Here is a 22,982-nt window from a genome sequence, read left to right on the forward strand (position 1 = left end):
GCATATGGTATTTGTCTTTCTCTGACTGATTTATTTTGCTTAGCATTATACTCTCTAGACCCATCCATGTTGTTGCAAATGGCAAGAGTTCATTCTTTTTTATGGCTGAGTAATATTCCAGTGTGTGTGTGTGTGTGTGTGTGTGTGTGTGTGTGTGTGTGTGTGTGTGTGTGTGTATCTATCCATGGACACTAAGGCTGCCACACGGCCACACCAGTCTGCATTCCCACCAACAATACAAAAGTATTCCTTTTCCTCCACATCCTCGCCAATGCTTGTTTCTTGGTTTTTTTATTTTAGTTATATTATTGTTACTTTTAAATCAACTCAATAATTTTAAAATTTCTGTTTTAATTTTGGTAAATATGCAATAGATATAACCCACATAAGAAAAGGTTTTTGGGGTCCTCTGTCATTTTTAAGAATGGAAAGAAGTCCTAAGATGAAAGAGTTCGAGAACCTCTAAGCTAGAGATTTGGAGCACATGTGACCAGAAAAGTGCTCTGACATGTGGTGAGGCCCAGGCTGGTCAGCTTTGGGCTGTTTCCTCAGGGCTTGCATGACCTGGTTCTCCAGCTACATCCCTCTTCCCAGCATGACACTTCCCTGGCTCCCTCTCCTCAGGGGTCTTCTGGTCCCTGGGCCTTTGCTTGCTCACTTCTTAACCTATACATCTCAGTTTCAATCTCATTTTCTCGGGAAAAACTTACGAATAAAATACAACTTCATGGCACACAGTACTTTAATTCTGTTGCACATAACAAAATTATAATCACATTCAAATATGACAAATATTTATCAAATGTCTTCTATATGCCAGGGCCTGTTCTAGGTGCTGAGACACATCAGTGAAAGACATAAAAAGAGTCCCAGGACTTGAGGAACTTATGTTCTGGTGCAGGGTGGTAGGAGACAGGCAATAAGCAAATAAATACAGAAATTATATAGTATGCCAGATAATAGGAGCTCTAGAGAAAAATAAAACAGGGAAGGAACATAGAGGATCCTGGGAATATGAGGGTTGCTATTTTTAAAAGGCTAATCAGGGAAAGCCTCACAGAGAACAGAAGGAGCAAACCTAATTGGAGAAGTCTCCAGAAGGGTAGAAGAGGGAACAGCAAGTAGCAATGATAACAGATGTTATTCATTTCTTAAATATTATAAGGAAGTATACAGTTTTAAAGTACAATTATCTCATTTCTGTGGAGTCTTTTTTCCCTGTTTGAATAAGTAAGAGTAAGGATGTCATCTGTTTTGTTCCATGCTCTGCAAATATCTGACAGGTGTATGTTGAATCAACAGTTCTAACTCTGCCTCTCCTCATCCCCATGCACCCTTTAGCCCCACCTGCCGTGGGTCCCCCTAACACAAGGCTGTCTGTCCCCTTGTTCCTGACATCTGCTGCTATTCATGGAATCTCTGTGGGTCCTTCTCTCAACCCTTGCTATTTAACATTGACAGAAAAGTGAAACAGTGTTGGAGACCAGCAGCAGTGTTCAACATTACTGGTATGTGGACTAAACCTGAGCTTTAATTCATCCTTCTCATCTAACACTGGGGAAAAGAATTCCAAACTCAAGTCTGAATATAGTTTGGTTAATGGCCTCACCCTCCACTCAGTTACCTGAGCTAGGAAGCTGGAAGTTAAACAACATACACACCCCTTGATTCCTAATAAATAGTTAGCTTCTTTAACTCCTGAATTTGCATCGTCTATTAAAATGTTCCTTTCCTTTTCCATTGCTTTGGGTCTGATTCGTATGGTCTTGTGCTGAAAGAGGTTTACAGTCTGGTCTTTCCACCTTTAATTTCTCCCCAATTCAATCCATCCTTCATAGTCACCATATTGTGTTTATATATATATTTATATACATTTATTACATATAAATATATCTATTAATTTATAATGTAATATTTATAATTTATATATTATATAAGTAAATATGATATAGTTATTCATTTATTTGTATCATAAATTTTATATAATTTTATAATTTAGATTTATTTACATAATATATATTTTCATATATATTTTTTAAAGATTTATTTATTTATTTAAGAGTGAGAGTGAGTAGGGTGAGGTGGAGTGGGCAGAGACAGAGGGAGAGAGAGAGAGTCTCAAGCAGACTCCCTGCTGAGCGTGGACCCTGACACGGTGCTCCATACCACAACCCTGAGATTGTGACCTGAGCTGAAACCAAGAGTCAGATGCTTAACCAACTGAGCCACCCAGGTGCCCCTATATTTTCGTATATGTTAAGTATGTATAAAATATATGTGAGGGGAGCCTAGGTGGCTCAGTCAGTTGGGTATCCGACCCTTGATTTTGGCTCAGGTCATGATCTCAGTGTCCTGAGATGAAGTCCCACATGGGGCTCCATGCTGAGTGTGGAGCCTGCTTAAGATTTTTCTTTCTCCCTCTCCTTCTGCCCTGCCCCTCCCCCAACTCACACACTCTCTCTCTTTCTCATATATATATATATATATATATATAAGAATTCATCTATCTCTATGCATAGCTATACTACATATAATTTAAACATATCTATATACAGGTTTGCCAATCTGCCTTCCCCTCTTTAAAATCTTCTTTGGCTCTCTAATGCCCTGAGAATAATAGATAAAGAGTTTTAAACTGGTGTTTATAGTCTTCCTCTGCTAGTTCAAATCTCATTTTCCAGCCTCATTTTCTACCATTTCTCATAAGGTTGCAATTTTTATACATACTGGAAAAATAACCAAATTGGTTATTCCTGAAAAAAAATATTCAATTTCACTGAGTCTTTAGTCTTTCTTTAATTAGACCCACGGTTCTAAAATGTGTGCAGAGGTGCTCAGGATGCCACAGCAAACTTCCTTAGATGCTGCAGAATATTTCAGATTTTCAAGGGAAACACAGTGACACTTGATACTTGTAGGATGAGGCAGTTTGGCAGTCTCCACCTTAGATTGTGCTCTATTGTTACTGGTGATATCACATCATTTGAAATTGTGTTTCCAGTACTTGCTGTGATTAAAAGTAAGTATCATGTAAAAACTAAGGCGGAACCAGAAACCAAAGCAGCAGCATTCAATCTGATTCCAAGTTTGAGAAGTTCTGCAGTGCTCAACAGGAACACACATTATTAAATAATTTTGGATATTTCAGAATGAAGTAAAAATATGTTTTTTCTTCCATTTATATGAATTGCTTTTCAAATAGCTATAGTGGATTCTTGTTATTTGTGCTAGTTATGTTCCAGAATGTTCCCACAAACAGTGAATTTGCAAATACTGAATCATTGCTCCAAGAAGAAATACAGGGTTGGTTGCTGCGAGGTCCTGACCACAATATTTTCATCAACTGATCAATTCATAACCTTGTTTACTAGTGTTTTTGTTTAAAGTCATCTACTTTAGGGGTGCCTGGTTGGCTCAGTCGTTGAGTGTCTGCCTTCGGCTCAGGTCATGATCCCAGGGTCCTGGGATTGAGCCCTACATCGGGGTCCCTGCTCCGTGGGAAGCCTGCTTCTCCCTCTCCCACTCCCTCTGCTTATGTTCCCTCTCTCGCTCTCTCTGTCAAATACATAAATAAAATCTTAAAAAAATAAAGGCATATTATTTAATATACATTGTTGAGTCCTTAACATTGAACTCACACCTGGCAACATTATAAGACATACCTGAAGGAAGTTTATCTAACACACATCATCTTTTCTCCATAGGGTACCTCAGAACCTTCCTTGCTTAGGAAATTTAGTGCTATGCTTGGGGTGTTTTAAACAGCAATATCAGCAGCAAAAAAGCACAGAACTGTGAGAAATATGGCACTTAATAGACCATGATAAGGGCACCTGCTTACAGTATGAGAACTGAAACATGAAGGCAGAGCGTCACCTTGTTTGACTGAAACTGGGAACATATTCTCCAAATTTTGACTCAAAATTTTCAGTGCTCTGTGTATGTCTGCAAATGACCATGACAGTGCCATGAGTATTGATTTGGGGGTTACAAATACATTTGAGCAAGTAGGTGAATGCAAATATGGAAGCCACAAATAATGAGGATTGGCTGTACTAAGATGTCAGACTGTATATACTTTGAAAGTTGTTTGTACCTTATTAGTGAATACATGAATCAAAACTATTAGACATTTCTTTTGGCCTAGAGGCATCTTAAAAAATTTATGAGAGGCACCTGGGTGGAACAGTCGGTTGAGCTGCTGGCCCTTGGTTTCAGCTCAAGTCCGGATCCCGGGGTCCTGGGATGGAGTCCCACATTGGGCTCTGCACTCAGCGCAGTCTGCTTGTTCCTCTCCCTCCCACCCTGCACGGGTGCTCTCTCTCTCAAATAAATAAATAAAATCTTTAAAAGAAAAGAAAAGAAAAGAAAAATTTCTGAGACACCATGGGCACTGTAAACTAAGAAAGTCTGAGAAGTTTTGTTTTCATTTTTCTTTTCCCCTCCCCAGGTTACTGATGTTCGATCTTCTTTCCTATCCCAACTTGGTGCTCCCTTCTTACCCGACTCCTCCCTGCCTTCAGTTAGCATCTGTCACTTTCTCTTTTGGCTCTGATATCACAAAGTGGTTAAGTGGTGCCATGATGCCACTTATCACAGTACAAAGGACCCATCTCTGTCATGAGACTGGTAACTCTGAAATCTGGGAAAGTATTTCATTCTTTGCCCACCTTTTTTCCCCTCAGGCTATAAAGTCCTGGTTCTGCCAACAATAACAAATAGAATTTTGCCAGATCTTTTTCTAGTTCTCCATTGCTAGACACTGAATTGTCTCACAGTCATTCCCATTTTATTTTCAGTTTCCCTAGGTTTAAAGGAATGGAGGAAGGAAGGAGTAGGATCTCATTTGGCTCAAAAATAAATCTTTTCTGCGTTTCAGCCCTCGCTGAGCACGGACTGTATCTCAGGCAGCCGGTGCCAATGCAGCATCATGGTAGCATCCTTCCTTATCTTGGGGACTTCATCCTTCTTCTCCCCAAATGATGCCATTGTCATGGGAACAAGATAGCATATTGGCCTCTCTCTAACCTTGGGATAGAACATTTCTCTTTTTAAAAGAAGTTCATTAAAAGATATTTTTTTAAAAAAGTTTTTATTTATTTATTTGACAGAGAGAGACACAGCGAGAGAGGGAACACAAGCAGGGGGAGTGAGAGAGGGAGAAGCAGGCTTCCCGCCGAGCAGGGAGCCCGATGCGGGGCTTGATCCCAGGACACTGGGATTGTGACCTGAGCTGAAGGCAGGCATTTAACGACTGAGCCACCCAGGCGCCCCAATTCAAAGGTACTGTTAAGACAATGAAAGGGAAATTCACAAAATGGGAGAAGACACTTGCAACACTTACAAATCAGCAAGAAATAGATAGGCACCCTGTAGAAAATAAAAAAAGAGAATTGAACAGGTGCTTCATACAACAGGATATATAAATGACCAATAAATCTGAAAATGTGTTCAACTTTTTCAGTAATCAGAGAAATATGGCTTAAATCTGTAATTATTCTCTACCCCAGAATAACTAACATTAGTAAAAGACTGACAGTACCAATAATAAAAAGAGAATTTGTGTAGCAGTATCACTTCTATTACCCCAATCTGGAAGCATTCCAAAGTCCTTCAATCATAAAACATACATAAATTATGGCCTTATTCACTATGGAGTATTACACAGTAATGAAACTGAACAAACTGTAGCTACATGCAACAATGTGGCTGAGTCTCACAAACAGTTTTGAATGAAATAGTTCAGAAACAAAAGAATACATGGTATTTGAGGATTGCTCTACGATTCCCACCGGCAATGTATCAGTGATCCAGTTTCTTTACATCCTTTCCAGCATTTGGGATTGTCACCATTTTTTAATTGGGGATATCACACACTGGTCTTAATTTGCATTTTCCTGATGGTTATTGATCTTGAACAGCTCTTTGTGTGCTTATTTGCCATCTGTCTTTCTCTTCATGTCTTTATCCATTTTCTAATCAGATTGTTTGTTTTCAGTGTTGATTTTTGAGAGTTCTTTGCATAGACTAGACGAGTCCTTTGTCATGCATGTGATACAAATATTACCTCGTCTTTCCATCATCTTAACAGGGTCCTTTGCAGAGCAAAAGTTTGAAATTTTGATTTACTTAAATATACCATTTTTCTCTTTGGTGGGTGATGTTTTTAGTGTCACATATTAGAACTTTTCACTGAGCCCTAGGTCCTGAAGATTTTTACCTACATTTCTTCTAAAAGTTTAATAATCTTATGGTTTACACTTAAATCTATTTTAATTTTTGTATAAAGCATGACGTGGGCCTAAGTTCATGTTTTTGCCCATAATACTCGATTATTCCAGCACCGTTTGTTGAAAAGATTATCCCCTTCTCCTATTGAATTGTTTTCACATCTTTGTGAAATATTAGTTGATCATAATTGTATAGGGCTATTTCTGGGCTATCAAATCTGAACCATTGACCTACGTGTCTTTATCAACTCCAATTCCACATGATTTTGATCACTGTATTATATAATAAGTCTTGAACTTGGGTTGAGTGATTCCTCCAACTAAATTTTTCATTTTCAGAATCATTTTAGTTAACCTAGTTACTTTACCCTTCCACATAAATTTTAGAATAATCTTGCTTATCTCTCAAAAATTCTTCCTGAAATTTTGGTGGGAATTTTGTTAAAACTGTGCATCAATTTGGGAGGAATTGACTTTTTAATTTGTTGAGACTTCCATAAATCTAATAATCTGGTATGTCTCTCCATTTGTTTATTTATATCTTCTTTTGATTTCTTTAATAAACATTTTGTAGTTTTCAGTAAAAATGTTGTTAGATTTATTCTTCAGAAATTCATTTTTTAAATATCAGTTTCCATGTGTTCGTTGTTAGTATATAGAAATACAACAGATTTTTGGATGTTGATCTTGTCTATGCTAATGTATATATTCAGGGCTATAAATTTCACTCTTGCCACTGCTTTAGCTGCATGTCATGAATTTTGATATGTTGTAGATTCATTTTCAAAAATACGTTAAGGGTATTTTTTATTTCTCTTGAGATTTCCTCTTCAACTAATGGATTATTTAGAAACATATTGTTTAGTTCTATGTTTTGATGACATCTCTGTTATCTTCATATTACTGATTTCTGGTTTGATCCCCTTGCAGTCAGAGAAACTGGTCTTCATGATTTAGTTCTTTTAGGTTTGTTGCAGTTGGTTTTATATTCCAGGATATGGTGTAACTTGGTATATATTCCTTGGGTGTTTGAAAATAATGTTTTCTGTTATTGTTAGGTAAAGTGTTCTAAAATATCAATTAGATTCTGTTGGTTGATGAAGGAGTTGAGTTCTTCAGTGTCCTTGCTGACTTTCTCTTTAGCTGTTCCATCAATTTGAGAGAGAGCTGTTGAAGTTTCCAAATATAATTGTGGATTTCTGTTTCTCCTTTCAGTTACACTCACACATATTTTGTAGCTCGGTTGTTTGGTTCACACGCATTTAGGATTGTTATGTCTTCTTGATGGATTGACCTTGTTAATATTATGTGATGTCCCTCTCTGTCTCTGATAATTTTCTTTGCTTTGAAAGCCATCTTATCTGATATTAATATAGCCAACTTTAGTTTCTTTTGATTAATATTTGCATAGTATATAATATTTCATCCTTTTACTTTCAAACTACGTATGTCATTATATTTGAAGTGAGTTTCTTGAAGAAAACATATTCTTGGGTAATGTTTTAATCCACTCTACCAATCTCTGACTTTTAAAATTCACGTACATTTAAAGAAATTATTACATGTTAAAATTTAAGTCTGACATTTTATATTTTGTTTTTTATTGATTATCTCCGTTTTTCACTTCTGGTTCTCTTTTCTTACTACCTGTGAGCTACCAACACTTTTTTAGAATTCTATTTTCATTGTGTATAGTGTTTTTGAGTGTATCTCATTTATAACTTATTTAGTAGTTGCTTTAGATGTTATATTACAGGTACATACTTATTCTACTGGTATTAGTATTTTATTAGTGTAAGTGAAGTGTAGAAACTACTTCCCTTTACATCAATATATTCCCCCCTTTTATTTGTCTTAAATATTTCCTCTACATCTATTGCAAACCACACTAGGCAGTGTTATAATTTTTGCTTCCCCTATCAAACATAGTTTAGAAACCTCATGAGGAGAGGGAAATTCTGTTGTAGTTACCCAAATTTTTGCTTTTACTATTTTCCTTTGTCTGTCCTGATGTTCAAGATTCTTTTGTTTGTTTGTTTAAATAATTTCCTTTCCATTTGGAGAACTTCTGTTAGCATTTTTTTTTCAGGGTAAATATGCTGGTGACAAATTTCCTTAACCTTCATTTATCTGAGAATGTCTGGATGTCCCCTTCATTCCTGAAGAATAGTTTTCACTAGATATAGAATTATAGGCTGACAGTTCCTCTTTTTTAAAGCATTTGAAAAATTGTGCCATGTCCTTCTGACCTCCATGGTTTTTGATGATCAGAAATTCTGTCATCTGAAAAAAAAAAAAAGAAAAGAAATTCTGTCATTTGAATTTTTTGCCCCCTGTTGGTAATGTGTCATTTCTCTCTGAGTGCTTTTAAGATTTTTTTTCTTCATTTTTAATTTTCAAAAGTTTGCCTATGTATCTTAGAATGGATTTCTTTGGTTTTATTCTGTTTGGAGATTGCTCACTTCTTGAATTGTAGTTTTATACTTTTGCCAAATTTAGCAAGTTTTCAGTCATTATTTCTTTGAATATTTTTCCATTCTCATCCCTTTTCTGATCTCCTTCTGGGATTTTAATGACATAAATGTGTGATCTTTTGTTATAATCCCACATGTCCCTGGGATTCTGCTCAATCTTTTTTTTTTTTTTTTTTGGTGTATTTTTTCTCTGTGTTGCAGATTTGGTAATCTTTATTATTCTATCTTAAATTCACTTACTCTTTCTTCTTTCCTCTCCATTTTACTATTGAGCCAATCACTGAGCTTTTTATTTTGACTATTGTAGTTTTTAGTTCTAAACTTTTTATTTGGTTCTTCTTATAGCCTCTATATGTTTTCCAAGATTTTCTATGTTTTAGCTTTGTTTCAAGTTTTCATATTTGATCACTGAAGCATTTTTATCATGGCTGTTTTAAACACTTGTCAGATAATTCGAACCTCTTGGTGTCTATTGATTGTCTTTTCTCATTTAGTTTAAGATATTCCTAATGTTTTATATGACAAGTGATATTTTTCTTGAAACCTAGATATTTTGGATATTATAAGAGTCAGGATCTTATTTAACTCTTGCATTTTGGAAGGGCTCTTCTGACACAACTCCAGTGGGGGAAGGGGGTACCACCTTGTTGCTCTCAGGTGGCAGTAAAAATCTTAGCTCTCCACTTGACCTCTGTGGGGGCAGGTGGGACTCCTGAATTGCTGGGTTAGGGGTAGGTGCCCCCTAGGCCTCTGCTGATACCACCTTGGCACCCTGGCATACTTTCTTTTCTTCGCATATTAACAATGATAGATCTAAAAGTATTCTCTGTCAACAATCAAATCATAAGCCAAGAAGGAAACTATGTATTGAGATCTGATAACTGTTCTGTCTGGTTCATTTTGAGAGGATAAGATAGCACTCCTAGCAGGAAAGGCCTTTATGAATGCAAAACCAGCGGTCACTTAGGCAGAGGAAAGTTCTGGTTACAGCTAAGTTTGCCAATCATTTTAGTTTGGTTTTCCCAGAAGCAGACCTTGAGATAAGGGCAAGTTTGTTTGAAGGTGCTCCCAGGAAACATCAGGAGGAGGAAGAAGGACTGTAAGTGGTGGCAGCCAATAAAGAGTGCCTTGTGAAGCAAATCCCCAGCATGGGTACTCAGAGCTCAGTCCTGCTGGGGTGCTGTGGGCACCAGCATAAGACACACAGCTCAGAGTGTGATGGAGCTGGGGTTGTATATGTTAGTTCCTGTCAGTCTCTGCTCAAGGGCTGCCTGGAGTGTAGGAGGGGGTGGGAGGGGGTGTTCATTTTTTGATGCCAGCTAAGAGGACTCCAGCTGTCACAGAAAGTCCCCGGGTGCAGAGATTAACTGATGGCAGTTGGAAGTCAGCCTGGTGCGCTAGTGTGACAAGGCTTGATGGAGAATGGCAGGGCACCAACAGTATCAGCAACACTAAGTAAGAAGTGTACTAGAAGTTACCTGTAATTCTCCACTAGCACATTTTGGTACCTGGATGAAAAAAAAAGGGTCCTTTAGCTGGAGGCTTCTCTCCATGATTTTTTCTTTATAAGTTGCAGGAACCCTGTTCAGGAGGGGGGCTTATCTTCCTTGTGTCTCATTTCACCATCTTTACTGTTTTTTTTCAAGAACTTTCCCTATTGCAGCCTTCTTGAAAAGCAGTTGTCAGTGTTCTCTAGTGACCGTGAGTCTCATCTCTCTGAGATAGTTTTGGGCAAAACCAGGATGAGAGGTCAGCAATGGAGTGTGGTACCACTGCAGCTTGAGTTACACTCTAACAGGGGAATGAATGAGCTTTCAATGGGCAATTGCTGCATCTGAACCTTTAAGAGAGGCTGCCTGTGGGAGAGTGGGAGGGCCATGCCAACTGCCCTTTCCTTGGGCCTTGATAAGACACAATAGCCACTGCACTCGCCTTGCCACCTACAGCTCTTCTGGAAACAGTTCACCTCTGGCTTTAGCCTAAGGACAAGGAGCACCCCTCTGAAGGTTTGATTTGGCAAAGGAGCCATGTGAATGAGTAAATTAACACTAGGCCTGGTGTTCTAATGCAGATGCCTGGGAGGAAGAGGTCTGCCATTTCCTGAGCCACTAAATGCTTTGGGGGAAAATAATTTAGTACTTTGGTTCTTCATCTGTCAGGAAATTAGAAATAATATTGAACTATCTCAGTGGGGCATTGTAAGAATCAATTGAAAATATAATTGTTTAATTTTCCCTATAATCACATAGGATGCTTTCCTTGCTGGGACCCTAAGATGCTTTATATGAAGGAAATGTCACTTCTGCTCTTTGGCTGCTTCGAGCCTTAGAGAAATTTAAAAATATGAAGAAACCAATTTAAATGTATGGAGGAGACCATATCCTTTATTTCCTGAAGGATAAGAGCAATTTCATCCTTTCTTCATGTTTTTCTCTAGGCTCAAAATATAAGAATATGGAATCAAACAATGAAAACCCTCTTAAATGCCTTAAATGTGCCTGTCAAAATACTCACATGGTTGGAAACATCCCACCCCACATGAGAAATATGAAATTTATTTGAAGATAAAGATTCCCTTTTGAATGATATTTCTCTGCCAGTTCTAGTGGTAGTCAAAACTGACATAGCTTTTGACTTAAGAAATAGGATTCAAAGCCGGTCTGTGAAATCAGGCCAGGACTTTCCCCAAATTTGGCTTAGCTTGAAAGAAAATATTTTTGGATGAACCCCAAAGCATTTTGTTTAATATTCTTTTAATGTCAGATCAAGATTTAACATGAACAACAAGAAATTGGTTTTAGGTGTATACCTCCTATAGCCAAAGTTTTGAATAAGTCAGCAAACTAGGTTTTTTATTTAGCATTTGTATTAGTTTCTTAGGTCTGCTGTAACAAATTACTGTAAATATGATGGGTTACAACAAAAGAAATGTATTCTTTCACAGTTTTGGAGGCCAGAAGCCAAGAATTGAGGTTTTGGTAGGGTTGTCTTCCCGCTAAAGGTTCTAGGGGAGAATCCTTCCTCACCTCTCCCAGCTTCTGGTAGCTCTAGGCTTTCCTTCATTTGTGGCTGCATCACCTCAATCTCTGCCTCCACCTTCACATGGCTTGATTCCCTGTGTGTGTCCTGTGTGTCACTGGTCATTGGATTTAGGGCCCACCCAGAGAATCCAGGATGATCTTCTCTGAAGATCCTTAATTTAATTACATCTGCAAAGAACTTTTGTCCACATAAAGTCACATTTGTAGGTTTGGGGTGTTAGCACTTGGACACATCCTTTTAGGAACCACTATATAATCCATTAGAGTATCTCTTTTTTAATTTTTAATTTTTTTTTAAAGTAAACTCTATGCCCAACGTAGGGCTTGAACTCACGATGATCCTGAGATCAAGAGTCGCATATTCTACCAGCTGAGCCAGCCAGGTACCCCAGTATCTTCTTTTTTAAAAATGTTTTTCATGGGATTAAAATTGTAGTAAAATTAGGACTATCTCAGGAAAGCAAATACCTTTTCATTCTTTATTCAGTTTCCTTTCTAGCATTTCAGCTTTTTGAGAAGACAAAATTACTTAAAGATTTACAAATCCACTTAAAGGTTTACAAATCCCTCTAAAGGTCTCCAAATGCCTGCCATTCTCTGTTAGTACAAGAAGGATTCTCCACAAGGTGACAGTGCTTCAAGAATTCAACCACTTCACTTTCAGTCAGCTCCATGATCTTAGAGGTTAAAGACCTCAGGTCACCTCCCTCAGACCAGTCAGGAAGAAGGACTCTGATTTGCCAGGGTCATGTGACTACCCCCGCTCAACCTCTGCAAGGGGGTACCTAGTGAGCAAGGATGCTAAACAAAGAAAAGCATGGCATTACCACAATTTCTGAAAACAGTTCTCGGTTAGAGAGTCTAGTGGAAGGGGGTGGTTACTAGAGAAAGAGTGAGAGAATATTTCCTTAGCTGATCCAAAACTAAGCTTTCAGAATTGATCTGCACCCCATTTCCAAGTATTTCCTTGGTATATCTAGACAGCCTGACAAGTAATTCCTTTTTATGACCGTAGACACTCCAGGCCACCTGGGGCTGCTTGATGCTCAAATAAAGTAACTCTGATGCCATGTGCACAAACAAACTTTTGATGCTTGGGCTTCCCATGTAGCTTGCCTACTGGGAGAGAATTTAACAGCAGGGCTGAAATAATTTTATGGTCTGCTTGACTGTAAATGTAAGAGCTGGCCTTCTGGTTGCATACTTCTGTGTCTTGTGAGCTTTCAAGGGAGAACCAACAACCCCATTTCTGGTCAAATTTCAGAAGTCATGCTTCTTACTTCCATTTACAATTCTTGAGGATTAATTTAATTTGAGTCCTTCCTGGTTCTATCAAAGATGGCTGAGAGTTTAGAGTCAGACAGCTGCTCTGGGTCAACTCCTATAACTGCTAATAATGATGGCAAGGGGGTAGTTTTTGTGGGGTGGGAAAATATCTTAAAAGTTGTCTCTTTTACCTCCATACCCCTATTTTTTATGCTTATAAACATTCCTTTTTCAAAAGAAGTATATGGAAGTACTGTTTTAATACCTAAAGGGAAAAATGGCCTGAAGTATTTTAAAAAGTGGATTGTTAAAAAAATTCAGTGGCTCATGATACATTTTACTTCTGAAAAATTTGTGCAATGAATATGTTATGATTGTTAATATAACATTTTATAACTATTATGTATTCCTATACAGTGCTTCTTCAGCTTCACTGTAAACTTTGTGAGGGCAGGGTTGTGTCTTAATAATCTCTGTTTTTAGTTTCTGGCACAAACAAAGCTCAACTAGGTTTGCTCAGTTTGTTATTCTAGATAAGTGCTAAGTGATGCCCAACAGAACTTTCTGTGAAGATGGAAATATCTTTTATCTGTGCTGCCTGACGTGGTGGACACTAGACATTGGTGGCTTCTGAATATTTGGGAAATGACCAGTGTGATTACGGAAGTAAACTTTTTATTTTATTTATTCTTAATTAATATAAATTGAAATTGAAATGGCCACATACAGGGGTGCCTGGGTGGCTCAGTTGGTTAAATGTCTGACTCTTGATTTGGGTTCAGGTCATGATCTCAGGGTCATGAGCTTGAGCCCCATGTCGGACTGTGCACAGCATGGAGTCTGTTTGAGATTCTCTCTATCAAACAAACAAACAAACAAACAAACAAACAAACAAATAAAGTCTTAAAAAAATAAAAAAGAAATGGCTACATATAAAACAAGAAGGAAAGAGGATATTAATGAACAATAAAGGCAATTAGAAAAAGAATTCATTTTTACACTTTGTGGCAGATATGATAGGCTCCTAATCCCAAACTAGTTGTTCTAATACCTCCACCTGCTTATTTCTTGCTAACTCTAATTTTGTTCAGCCATTGAGAGGTCCTGTGCTTCTAGGGCTCTTCTCTAGCCTCAGCAATATAGATCTTAACTGATCTAATCCAGAGTTTCTTAACTTTGACAGCACAATAGAATCACTTGGGGGACTTTCAAGCACCTGGATGCTCAGAATTCATGCAAGACCAGTGAAATTAAAATCACTGGGGATGAGACTTAGGCATCGTATTTTGTAAAGTTCCCCAAGTATATGCAAATTTTATGTGTCAACTTAGAGGGTGTTTTTCAATTAGATTAACATTTACATTGATAAACTTCAAATAAGCAGATTGCTCTCCATTATGTGGGTGGGCCTCACCAATCAGTTGAAGGGCCAAATAAAACAAAACAAAAAACTGGCTTTCCAAGCAAGGGAAAAGTCTCCAGAAGACCGCCTTCAAACAGGAACTGCACATTGGTCCTTCTGGGTCCCCAGTCTGCCAGCCCACACTGCAGAATTTGAATTTCCAGCTTGCATAATCTCATGAGTCAGTTGCAAACTCATGCAAATCACATCCTTTTGGTGCTGTATCTCTGGAGAACACTGACTAATACAGATATTGGTACTGAGAGGTTCTCAAGGAACAGAATCTTAAGGATAAATCTTCAGAATTTATTCTGGGATTTCTGGAATTAACTCTGTAATCTGATTAGATTTAAAGACAACAATGACTTGATTTCAAGTCCTAAAGAGAGCACACAGTCCATGGTATGATCTGACAGTAGAGATACTCAAAATACCACCACTGGATACCCCCAATCAAGCAGTTGTAAGAATCAAGGATCTGAGTGACCGTGCGTATGTTATTTTCAAACATTTTCTTTCATCAAATGAATTAGTATAATGGTATATAATAATTAATAATATATATATAATAATGGTATAAAATAATTAGTATAATGGTTTCTCCTAATGTTGCTGGACAAAGTGAGAAGAGGAAAAGATGAGCCCAAGGACTTGGATCCCAGCTCGTGCATGACATCAATGACCCAAGAGCTTCCATGTCTTTGTTGAAGGAGGAAAGTTACTTCCTGTAACCACTGGGTACATTGCTGAAAACCAAACCCAGAGTGTTGTTGTGCAAGTTTTCTGAGTTACAAAATCTTGCAGGATGTCTAGGGTTAAAGTGAGGGCATTAATTGAGAAGGAACTGGATCCTAAAAGTTGGAATGGGGATCTGTACTTAGACTTGAGTTGTGGCAGGCCTCTAAAGATGAGGTACAAATTGTGACCCATGGGAAGGTGTGCTGTCTTCTAAAGGTTGACTTATCTAATTTATGCAGACACAAAATCCAAGGACTATGTGTGGGGTTGGTTACAGGTGTGGGATAATAGTTAAGGGAACATTAATTTGGCTGAATTTATAGATATGGGGCCATTAAACAGAGATTTCTTCTTTTAATATTGTAGCTTGGGGGTTATAAAAGCTTCCAACAGTTTGTCCGGTTAGTTGACTGAAACATAAACCAAAAGTTGGCCCATTCTAGGGTGGGAGGATCCAAATGGCAGCATCAACCATCAAAGGCAGAGTGGGCATAGCTACCGTAGCACCCAGCAGAATCACTGTAGCACTCAGAGGAATCAGCCTCACACAGACCTATGGTGGTGATTAGTTGACGGTGTTCCTAAAAGTGAAATAGAGAGGAAGGCTGCTAGATTCTTACTTGCCTTATTTAAGCAGGAAACTTCTAGGTAAAATGAAAAAAAGCCTAAACTGAATCATAAAAACTGAGAATCAACAGCCTCTCAATAATTCCCAGATTTGAGCCAATTTACAGATACAGAACCCTTTGAATGTAGCATAGGGGAGGCCAAGCTCTTGAGAAAAGACCCCTGGAATACTACTGAAAATTTATACTATAAATCTTTCTCACAGCTTTCCCCAAATGGACCTACAGCCTTTTACCAAGATAACTATGCAGTGGGGAAGAGGAGATAGTCAGACCTTTGGGGGTTGGGAACTGCTGGATACTGTCTCTGAGATAATATGCATATCAAGAGACCCAAAATGTCTTTACAGTTCGCCAGAGTAGGGGCTAATAGAGGTCAGGTAACCAATGGAGTTTTAGCTCAGATCTATCTCAGTGTGGGTCCAGTGTGTCCCTGAAAATATCTTATGGCTATTTCCCCAGCTATGGAGTGCATATTTAGAATAGACATACTCAGCAGCCAGCAGAATCTCACATTCATTCCCTGACCTGTGGAGTGAGGGCTATTATGGTGGGAAAGGCCAAGGGGAAGCCACTAGAACTGCCTCTACCCAGGAAAATAGTAAACCCAATGAAATATCACATGCCTGGAGACATTGCAGAGATTAATGCTATCATCAAGGACTGGAAGGATGCAGTGGTGGTGATTCCCACAACATCCCCATTCAACTCTCCTATTTGGCCTGTGCTGAAGACAGATGGATCTTGGAGAATGACAGTGGATTATTTTAAATTCAACCAGGTATTAACTCTAATTGCAGCTGCTGTACCAGATGTGGTTTCCTTGCTTGAGCAAATTAAAACATTGCCTGGTATCTGGTATATAGCTATTGACCATGCAAATGCTTTTTTCTCCGTACCTATTCATAAAGACCATCAGAATTATTTGCTTTCACCTGGGGTCTAGAGCAAGAGAAGGCTCTGCAATAGCTTGAAACTACCTTCCAGTTGCTCTGCCCCTTGGGTTGTCTGATCCACCAGATCCACTGGTGGATCCACTGGTGGAAGTGTCAATGGCAGAAACGGATGCTATTTGGAACCTTTGGCAGTCCTTATAGGTGAATTGCAGAGGAGGCCTTTAGAATCTGGGGGCAAAGTCCAGTCATTTTCTGCAGATAACTACTCTTCTTTTGAGAAATAACTCTTGGTCTGCTACTGGGCCTTAACAGAGACTGAATACTTAAACCTGGGCCACCAAGTTACCATGTGGTCTGAGTTGCCCAACAGGAAGTGGGTGTTACCTGATTCACAAAACTGTAAAGTTGGGTGGGCACAGCAGCACTCCATCATCAAATGCAGGTGGTATATATATCATCAAGCCCAAGTAGGTCTTAAGGCCCAAGCAAGTCCATGAAGAAGTGGCACACTGTGTTCTCTTCTCTAGCCTGCGCCTATGATCTCATGGGGAGTTCCTTATGATCAGTTAACAAAGAAAAGACTACTCAGACCTGGTTTATGAATGGCTCTGCATGATACACAGGCACCATTCAAAAGTAGAGAGCTGCAGCGCCCTAGCTCTTTTCTGGGATATCCTTGGGGGATAGTGGTGAAGGGAAATCCTCCCAGTGTCCAAAAATTTGAGCAGTGTACCTGGTTGTTCACTTTGCTTGGGAGAAATGGCCAGGCATGTGATTATATACTGATTCACAGACTCTGGCCAATTGTTTGACTAGATGGTCAAGGACTTAGAAGGTAGAAGGAACATGAATGAAAAATTGATAACAAAGAAATTTGAGGATGACATATGTGTATAGACCTCTATGAATGGAAAAAAAAACAATATGACAATATTTTTGTTCCATGAGAATGCTCACCAAAAGGTGACCTCAGCAGAGGAGGATGTTAATAATGGAATGGACAGGATGACACTTTCTGTAAATAATAGTCAGCCTCTTTCCTCAGCCACTCTTGTTATCACCCAATGGTGAACAAAGTGGCCATGGTAGCAGGGTGGAGCTTATGCATGGGCTCAGCAACATGGACTTCCACTCACCAAGTCCAACCTGGCTTTGACCACTGCTGAATGCCCTACCTGCCAGCAGCAGAGACCAGCCCCGAGTCCCAGATATGGCACCATTCCCCAGGGTGATTAGCCAGTACCTGATTACATTGGATTGCTTCCATCATGGGAGGGGCAGCATTTTGTTCTTACTGGAATAGACATTTACTCTGGGTATGGATTTGCTTTCCCTGTGTGCATTGTTTCTGCCAAAACTCTCATCTGTGGACTTACAGAATGCCTTATACATCATCATACTTTTCCACACAGCATCACTTCTGGTCAAGGAACTCATCACACAGCAAATGAAGCATGGCAATGGGCCCATGCTCATGAAATTTACTGGTCTTACCATGCTCCCCACCATCCTGAAACAACTGGCTAGATAAAATGGAGGAATGGCCTTTGAAAATTTGTTTACAGTGCCAACTAGGTGGAAATACCTTGCAAAGCTGGGACAAGGTTCTCTAGGAGGCTATGTGTGGTCTAAATTAGCATCTAATAGATGGTGCTGTTTCGTCCATAGCCAGGATGCATGGGTCCAGGAATCGAGGGGTGGAAATGCGAGTGGTATCACTCACTGTTACTCTTATTGACTCACTAGCAAAATTTTTGTTTCCTATCCCTGTGATATTAGGTTTTGCTGGCCTAGAGGACTTATTTCTAAATATTTTCAAAGATTTTATTTTTAAGTAATCTCTACAACCAACGTGGGGCTCAAACTAACAAGCCCGAGATCAAGAGTCACATTGTCTATTAACTGAGCCTGCCAGGTGCCCCCAAAAGGATTTATTTCTAAAGGGAAGAATGTTTCCTCCAGGAGGCACAGCAATGATTCCTTTGAACTGGAAGTTAAGTCTGCTACCCAGCCAATTGGAAATCCTCATGCTTCTGATTTAACATGCAAAGAAGGGAGTTACAGTGCAGGCTGTGGTGACCGATCTTGATTGGGAGACTGGACCGCTATTCCACAGTAAAGGTAAGGAAGAGTCTGTCTGGAATACAGGAGATCCTTTAGGCATCTCTAAGGATCACCCTGCCCTGTGACTGAGGTCATGGATAACTACAACAACACACTTCAGGCAGGACTAATAATGGCCAGGACTTTTTAGGGATGACAGTTTGGGTCATCCCATTGGGTAAAGAACCATAACTGGCTAAAGTGCTTGATGAGGGGTGCCTAGGTGGCTCAGTCATTAAATATCTGCCTTCAGCTCAGGTCATGATCCCAGGGTCCTGGGATTGAGCCCTGCATCAGGCTACCTGCTCGGCGGGAAGCCTGCTTCTCCCTCTCCCACTCCCCCTGCTTGTGTTCCCTCTCTCGCTGTGTCTCTCTCTCTGTCAAATAAATAAATAAAATCTTAAAAAAAACTGTCTCTCTCTCTGTCAAATAAATAAAATCTTAAAAAAATAAAAAATAAAGTGCTTGATGAAGGCAAAGAGAATACAGAATGAGTGGTGGAAGAAGGTAGTTATAGATACCAACTGAGACCATGTGACCACTTAGAGAAATGAGAGATATAATTGTCATGAGTATTTCCTCCTTCTTATTTTGTCATGAATGTGTGTTTGTGTGTGTGTGTTAAACAAATACCTTTGTTTTCTTCCCTCTCTTATTCCATCATTATGCAACTATGTTATATTGATTTTATATCACATTATTTAGATATTGTAGCTTTATATCATAGTGTTTAAGTTATGGCATATCAGTGAGAAGAGTAAATGTCATGCAAGGACCTCAAATCCTCCCTGGGGAAAGATTTTTGTGAGTTTTTGGTTATTGCAGGAATGTCAAGTGGAAGTAAGATCTTGCTGGTGTCTCTACTTGGAGATTAACAGTGGTTTAAGGAGTGTCAATTTGACAGGGGGTTAACTCATGATGGTTAATTTTATGGGTCAGCTTGGAGGGTGTTTGGGTATGAGATTAGCTTTTAAATCAGTGAACTTTGAATAAGCAGATTGTTCCCCATAATGTGGATGGGTCTCATCCAGTCAGATGAAGGCTTGAATAGAACCAAATGAACTGCCTAGGGAAATTCTCCATCAGAAGGCCTTTGGCCTGGAAGTGTACCGCCTTCGGTCTCCAGCCTGCTGACGCATACTGCAGGTTTTGTATTCACCTACCTTCATAAATGTGAGACCCTATTCCTTATTACACATGCACATGCATATACACATGTGCACGTGCATACACACACACACACACACACACACACACACACACACACACACACACACCCCTCAAGTTTGTTTTGTTTCTCTGGAGAACCCTGACCTGACTAATATACCAGATGATTCCAATGGTGAAAGAAGTTTGAAAATCAATAGTCAAAACCAATTAGAATTATTCCATTCCTCTTAGCAGAGATTGCTGTAAGAATGTAAATGTCCTTCTGCCCATTGCCGCAACAATCACTGGTGGAAGGAATGGAATAACAATAATTGCAAAATGCAAACCTATAAAATTTCCCAAGGATAACACTGCAGAAATTCTAGATGGGTTTGGTGATGATTTTTAATTTTTTTTTAAAGATTTTGTTTATTTATCTGAGAGAGAGAAAGCAAGAAAGAGTACAAGCAGGGGGAGCAGCAGAGGAAGAGGGAGAAGCAGACTTCCTGCTGAGCAGGGAGCCCAATGGGGCTGGATCCCAGGATCATGACTTGAGCCAAAGGCAGATGCTTAACCGACTGAGCCACCCAGATGCCCCTGGTAATGATTTTTTTAGATATAACACTAAAAGCGTGATCCATGAAAGAAAATTAATAAGTTGGACTTCATTAAAATTTAAATCTTCAGCTTTGTGAAAGATACTGCAAAGAGAGTGTAAAGATATTCACTGCCTGAGAGAACATCTCTATAAAAACGTATCTGATAAAGGATTGGTATCCAAAATATTCAAAGAACTTTAAAAATTCAATAATAAGACAACAGAGAATCCAATTAAAAAATGGGTCAAAGGTTTGAACAGAATTCATCATTGGTGGTAGTGGTGTGTGTGTGTGTTAGGGGGAGGGAGGTTCTTGTCTCTAAAAAGGTTTTCTTTATTAAAAAGTGATGCAAATAAGGACCATTCTTTCCCCAGGTCTTGGACATTGCTATATGAAGATGAGATGCTCAGACCTTTTCCAGCCACCTTGCAGCCATGAGGAGACAACTATTGTAAATGGTATTGTGTTTTTAATTTTAAATTCCAATAATTTATTGTTGGTATATGAACAATTGACTTTGTATGTTAACTTCATATCCTAAAATTTTGCTATAATCACTTATTATTTCCAGGATTTTTTTTGTTGGTTCTTAGGGATTTTCTACAAAAACAATCTTGTCTGTGTACAAAGCTTATATATTCCTTCTCAATCTGTATATCTTTTCTTTTTTCATCTGATTGCATTAGCTAGGACTTTCAATAGGAAATGGTAAAAAGAGATATCCCTGCCTCATTCCTGATCTCTGGGGGAAAGTTTCTCATGACTGAGTAAGTTGTTACCTGTAGGCATTTCATTGATGTACTTTGTCAAGTTGTGGAAATTCACTTTATTCCTAGTTTGCTTAGGGTTTTTATCATAAATGTGTGTTGGATTTTGTCAAATGCTTTTCTACATCTATTTGTATATGTTTTTTCTCTTTTAATACATTGATGTGATAGATTACATTAATTGATTTTTATTTTTTATTTTATATTATTAGAGATTATTTATTTATTTATTTGACAGAGAGAGAGAGCAGGTGCACACAGGCAGGGGGAGTGGGAGAGGGAGAAGCAGGGAGCCCGCCCGATGTGGGGCTCCATCCCAGGACCCTGAGTTCATGACCCGAGCCAAAGGCAGATGCTTAATTGCCTGAGCCACCCAGGCACCCCACATTAATTGATTTTTAAATGCTGAGCCAGCTTCCATACCTGGAATAAGTTATGCTTACAGTGCATAATTGCCTTTATACATTGTTGGATTCAATTCTCTCATGTTCCATTTGGGATTCAATTTTCTTATGTTTCATTTCTCATGTTTCACAGGAATTTTGCATCCATGAAAGGTATTGATCTGTAGTTTTCCTTTCTTGTAACTTCTTTTTCTGGTGTTGGTCTGAGGATAATGATGACCTCATAGAATGACTTAGGAAGCATTCTCTCTCTAATTATGAGCAACATATTGATGTCATTTCTTTCCTTAATATTTCCTAGAATCCATCAGTGAACCCATCTTGGTCTGGCACTTGTTGTTTGGAAGATTATTAATTATTTATTGGTTAAGGTTATTAATTAATTATTGATTTAATTTCTTTAACAGATATGTCTATTTAGATTATCTGTTTCTCCTTGTGTTAGTTTGGTATATTTTGTCTTTCAAAGAATTGCTCTACTTCATCTAAGTAATCAGATTTTGAAGCAAAGAGGCATTCAAAATGTTCCTTTATTATTTTTTTAATGTCCATGGTATTGGTAGAGATCACCTTTAGTTCATTTCTGATACTAGAATTTTATGTCTTCTCTCTCTCTCTCTCTTTTTTTTTTTCGTAGTTAGCCTGGCTAGATAGTTTATCAATTTATTGATCTTTTCATAGAATCAGGTTTCAATTTGATTGATTTTTTTCCTATTGTTTTCTCGTTTTCAGTTTCATCTATTTCTGCTCTAATTTTTATTATTTCTTTTCTTCTGCATGTTTAGATTTGACTTGATCTTCCTTTCCTATATTGTAAGATGGAAGCTTTGATTATTAATTTTGTATCTTTTGTTTTTTCAGTTATGTGCATTAAATGCTATAAATTTCACTTTAAGCACTGCTTTTCCTGCATACAACACATTTTGATGAGTTGTATTTTCATTTCATTTTGTTCAAAATATTTTTAAATTTCTTTTGAGATTTTTTGACCTATGCATTTTTTAGAAGTGGACTGTTTGATTTCTAAATATTTTGGGGATTTCTAGTTATTTCTCTGTTGTTGATTTCTAGTTTAATTCCACTGTGCTATGAAAGCATACTTTGTATAATTTCTATTCTTTAAAATTTGCTATTAAAGTGTGCTTTATTAACTAATGATGTACTGTATAGTGACTAACATAACATAATACAAAAATTTTAAAAAAGTGTGCTTTATGTCCTAAGATCTATTCTGTTTGGGGGAATGTTCGATGTGAGTTTGAGAAAAAGTATATTCTGTTATCATTA

The 22,982-nt window shown here is 38.3% G+C and overlaps 2 pseudogenes; both read left to right on the forward strand.

Annotated features, from left to right (window-relative positions):
• The first annotated feature begins 15,218 nt into the window (after positions 1–15,218).
• LOC148163563 (uncharacterized) lies at positions 15,219–16,699 on the forward strand (annotated as a pseudogene).
• Positions 16,700–16,701: 2 nt separating this feature from the next.
• Positions 16,702–18,511, forward strand: LOC148163564 (uncharacterized; annotated as a pseudogene).
• Positions 18,512–22,982: the final 4,471 nt, after the last annotated feature.

Source organism: Eumetopias jubatus, unplaced genomic scaffold (genome assembly GCF_037043125.1).
Source record: "Eumetopias jubatus isolate StellerSeaLion01/CBP00866 unplaced genomic scaffold, mEumJub1_p1.0 scaffold_9, whole genome shotgun sequence".
NCBI classification, from domain to species: Eukaryota; Metazoa; Chordata; class Mammalia; order Carnivora; family Otariidae; genus Eumetopias; species Eumetopias jubatus.